The following is a 5,012-nucleotide window of genomic DNA, read 5'->3' on the forward strand; positions in this document are numbered from 1 at the left end:
GCGTCATCCTGATCTGCAGGCAGAGACAGACAGACAGACAGACAGACAGACAGACAGACAGACAGACTAGGTCTGGCATGGGCTTTTGAAACCTCAGAGCCTACCCCGAGTGGCACACTCCAGTTCCTCCAACAAGGCCACACTTCCTAATCCTTCTACCCTTCAAATATGTGAGCCGGTGGGGGACCATTCTTACTCAAACCACCCCAACTGGCTTTCTTTTTCTTTTCCTTTCTAGATTTAGGCAGAACTTCATTCCACAAAATACATTAAGTGTTTTGGTGGGATGAAAAGAAGATGTTGATTTTATCAACTGAAAAATATCAGAAGCAAAAGATTTTATTGGTCATTCAAGACAAGTACAGAAAAATAACTGACTGATTACCTTCCATTACGGATACTGTAGCGAGAGAATCTCATTATCATATCAATCGGCACGGATTTGTCTGGAAAACTTGGTCTTTGCTTCTGTGACCCTAATTTCTTGGAAGGTCAGATAAACAGCGCAGTTTCATCTTTACTGTGAGGGATTTCATTCTCTTTTAGACGGATTTGTATGCATGTGTGGGAGCTTAGAAAGAAACAATGACCTGTATTTTTTTTATTTTACTTACCACCATAGAAAAGCATTTTACTCAAGTTACTGCAGAGAAAAAAAAAAGAAAAGATTTTGTATGTGCGTGTGTGGTGTGAGTGTATGTGTATTTACACACGTACAGGCACATGTATGTGCTGATACTGTACACGCACATGCCTGTAGTGTTGGATATCTTCCTCGATGCTTCTTAAAATTGTATTTTGAGGCAAGGTCTCTTGCTGAACTTGGAGCTTGTCAATTCTGGCCAGTGTAGTCAGCCAGCTTGCTCCACGGATGCCTTGGCTCTGCCTCTGGAGTGTGAGCAGTCACCATGCCTGCCTGGCCTGGTGTGGATTCTGGGAACTGGACCCCTTGTCCCCACACTTTCAGGGAAAACACTTAACTCAATGAATCATCTCTCCTGTCCCCCCAAAAAGCAGCTTCTGTTTTAAAAGATGTATTTTATTTATTCTTTAAGATTTATTTATTCTTATGTATATACTGTCAAGTATACCTTGAGTGTCAGAAGAGGGCATCAGATCACATTATAGATGGTCGTGAGCCACCATGTGGTTGCTGGGAATTGAACTTGGGATATTTGGAAGAACAGCTAGTGCTCTTAATCACTGAGCCTTCTCTCCAGCCCTTTATTTTATTTTATTTTATTTTATTTTATTTTATTTTATTTTTAATTACATGTGTGTATGCTTGTGCAAGCAAGCTCATGAGTGGCCGTGCCAATGAGAACCAGAACTGAGAGTCAGATCCCCTGAAGCTGGAGTGACGGGCGGTGTGAACCACCTGACATTTGTGTTGGGAACCAGACTCTGATTCTGTGTAAGAACAGAACATGTTCTCAACCACTGAATTCTCACTCTCCAGCACAGACACTTCTTAGAGAATCTGAAACCTTCTTCTTCTTCTCCTTCTCCTTCTCCTTCTCCTTCTCCTTCTCCTTCTCCTTCTCCTTCTCCTTCTCCTTCTCTCTCTCCCTCTCTCTCTTTCTCTCTCACCCCTCTCCTCTCCTCCTCTTCTTCCTCCTCTTCCTCCTCCTCTTTTCCCCCTTCCTCCTCTTCTCTCCTCTACTCTCTTTCCCCTTATTTTCTGATGTAAAGTTTCTTAAGAACGTAGAATTGACTGTGCATATTCAGACTTCACAAGGGATTAAGATCTAAAGTCACTCTTTTTTTAACTTAAAAAAATATATTTATTTATTTTTATTTATGGTTTTGTGCATATGTGTGCCCTGAGGTCAGAAGAAAGCATGCCCTGGAGCTAGAGTTACAGAGGTTGAGAGCCACTGGGTGTGGTGCTGGGAACAGAAGATCAGGAAACACTTCTAAGCATTGTGATCTCTCCTACCCACCAGTCTCCCTCTTCCATCAGTCCTTACGGCAGCTTAACGTTGCTGAGCTGGAGAAGGTCTTCCAGGATGTGTCTCCAGAGTCCAGGCCCTTTATAGAGATAGAGGTTGTGTCCTCATCCCTTTCCCGGCCTGCCCCTTGTGGAGCTGCCCTGGAGAGAGTCTAAAAACACTTGTTCAGCTCATCCTGCTCCCAGGTGTGTACACCCACACACTAGTGTTCTCATTCTGCTACTAGACATACTGGGTAACGCAGTTTCCCGACCCGGATAAAGAAGTAACTACATGAACGCAAATTCTAGCTGAGACTTGGGGACAGTTCTCTACAAACAGGATATTTATTTTACCTTTGAACAGTTCAAAGCTCATTGGAGCAGACTGTTTGCTGAGGCTGATACATCTGTTCAGCCACTCTGTCTACCACACTGACCCATGGGCTGCCCTGGATATAGAAGCGCAGGGGCTTATGTGTCCACTCCCCTGAATGACCAGTCCCTATGCGAGCTGCTGTCACCACAGCTGGGCTACTGGACTCCAGCGGGCCATGCTCCAGCCACACAGCCTCATCTTGGGCCAGGGCTTGCTGGTCGAAGCTCTTACCAATGGCTAGAGCCTGGCACAGCTTGGAGGGACTGCTACAGAGCTCACGGTCCTTGAGGGAACGGCCGACAGTGCTTTTCTGGAGGGACTTACGAAGCTGTCGCATGGTCTCCAGGCCCTCCAGGGGTTCTAGTGCTCTTAGCAAGACACAAGCCCCGTCCCCTTGACTGGAGTCGTTCAAGCAGAAGTACATGCCGTAGATGATGTACACATACAGGGTCCCAGGTTTCATGAACATGCCACGGTTATGGGCAGTCTGCCGGCCACCCCTTGAGTGAGCAGCTGCATCTTCTGGCCCCAAGTATGCCTCAGTCTTCACAATGCACCCACGGAGTTCTGTTCCATCAGCGAGTCGCCGGATAAGGACCTGCCCCAGAAATGCACGGGCTGGGGTGACTGCTGCCTGGTCAAAAACTCTGGTCCTAGCCGGGCAGGGTGGTCCTCTGGACTAGAGAAGTAGGTACTCCGCTGGAGGCCCGGGGTCTAAGGGAGTCTCTCTTTAGGGGTCTGCTGCTTCTCTGAGTTTGCCAGTCGCTTTGGGAAAGCGGCGCTGGTATCTGGCCGACCTCATGATATCCGGTCACTAGGGATCCTGCTCTGGCATTCTCTGGGCGGCGGTGGGCTCATCCAGGAAATGGAGGCTGCTCGGTGTCGGGGAGCAGGGTCACAGACACTGGTTTTAAGGATCCTCTGCCCAGGCGAGCACTACCACCGCCACCAGCACCCTGAAGTCACTCTTGATACATCCTCGGACCCACATGGCCCCTTGTCAAGCTTCCATCTCTGCCATCTTGGTATCTTCTCTCTTGCCCGTTTTCCTCCACATAAATCTGAATAATCTCGTTGTCCGCTATAGTCTACATGTTTCTAGAACTTACAGTCACTTGGAAATCATCACAAAATCCCTGAGGACACAATTTTATTATTATTTTATTTGTATGGATGTTTTACCTACATGTATATCTGTGCACCACCTATGTGTCCGATGCCCAACGGGCCAGAAGAGGATCTTAGGTTTCCTGTAACTGAAGTTGCAGACGGTAGGGAGCACCTTGTGGGTGCTGTGAATCTACCCCTGGGCCTCCTGAAGAGCAGCCAGTGCTCTTAGCTGCTGAGCCATGTCTCCAGCCCACTTAGAACAAGTTCTTACTCTCACTGGTGAAACTCGATGTATAGTTTAGTACTTTAAGCAGAGCTGAGAACTTGGCCTTTTCTTGCCATCAAGTTGACAGATTGCATTCCCACCGTCTTACAAATCTCTGTGGAATCCTGGGACTAAATCCTACCCAGAAGCACGGAGGCAAAATGTCACGTGAGTCTTCCGGGACATTTCCTCGAGAGAAGACAAAATGGTATGCTAGCTGGAGCTTCTCCTGTCATGAGCACAGGGCCATATCTAAGGAGCTTGGGTCACTGGTGATCACAGAGCCCTCACACCAGCCTAACCTGCCTACATCCTGGCTTCCTTCATGCTAATTTATGCAAATATTTAGAGGCTTTCTATTCCTTGCAATGGAACCTATATGTAATGCTCTTGTTCTCAATAAAAAAGCCTGGGACACTGGTGAGGCAGCTGAGATGAGCCCCGCAGGTGTCCAGAAAGGGGCCTGGGACACTGGTGAGGCGGCTGAGACGAGCCCTGCAGGAGTCCAGAAAGGGGCCTGGGCAGATGTACATGATGACCAGATGACCTGGATCTGAATGAAGAGAAAGACTAAGGCCCATCGCAAAACTGGGAGTGGGTTGATGCCATATAGCAAGCATATGGATGCCATACAGTAAGTTCAATTCCGGGGAAGGCTATGAAGAATGAGGCTGTGTCTGAGCAGCTTGGCTCCAGGCCAGGTGGTCAGGTGACCTGAGCTGAGGAAGTCAATTGCTCCACTAACAATCCAGCAAGCCTCGGTTATAGTTAACGGATCTGGTTAACCTGTTCCCTTTGGCTACTTACGGCTGTGATTTATAGACAGCAAAGTCACTTAGGATAATAAAACCCCCAGGCCTGGCGGCAAACTGCTGAGATTTTTCAAGAAGAAAGGTACCATTTAAACATCTCAATCAGCTTTTCTCCAGTGAGTGATATCCTGAGGAAACAGGCTTCAAAAGTGTCTCCATCTTTCACACATTCAAGAAGAAGGATGAGAGAAATTGAGGGAGAAAAATACTAGAAGGGCTGCATTCATTTCAAACATTTGACATCAGGAGAGTCTCGTGGCAGGTTTGTAAGAACTACAACTCCCGGCAGGCAGGGTGCTACCATCCTTCCTTATTTCTAAAAACTATTAATTGACTGAGAAAATTTGGCTTAAATATCAATTGGTGTTTCTGGCGAGACTGGGCTGCAGCAGACCCTGTTTTTAAAAAGAAAAGGAAGGGCTGGTGGTGCATGCCTTTAATGCTTGCACTCAGGAAGCAGAGGCACAGAGGCGGAGGCGGAGGCGGAGGCGGAGGCGGAGGCGGAGGCGGAGGCGG

At 47.5% G+C, this 5,012-nt stretch overlaps 1 pseudogene; it reads right to left on the reverse strand.

Moving 5' to 3' along the window:
- Positions 1 to 1,632: 1,632 nt before the first annotated feature.
- On the reverse strand, positions 1,633 to 5,012 carry LOC143435278 (DNA-3-methyladenine glycosylase pseudogene; annotated as a pseudogene).

Source organism: Arvicanthis niloticus, chromosome 20 (genome assembly GCF_011762505.2).
Source record: "Arvicanthis niloticus isolate mArvNil1 chromosome 20, mArvNil1.pat.X, whole genome shotgun sequence".
NCBI classification, from domain to species: domain Eukaryota; kingdom Metazoa; phylum Chordata; class Mammalia; order Rodentia; family Muridae; genus Arvicanthis; species Arvicanthis niloticus.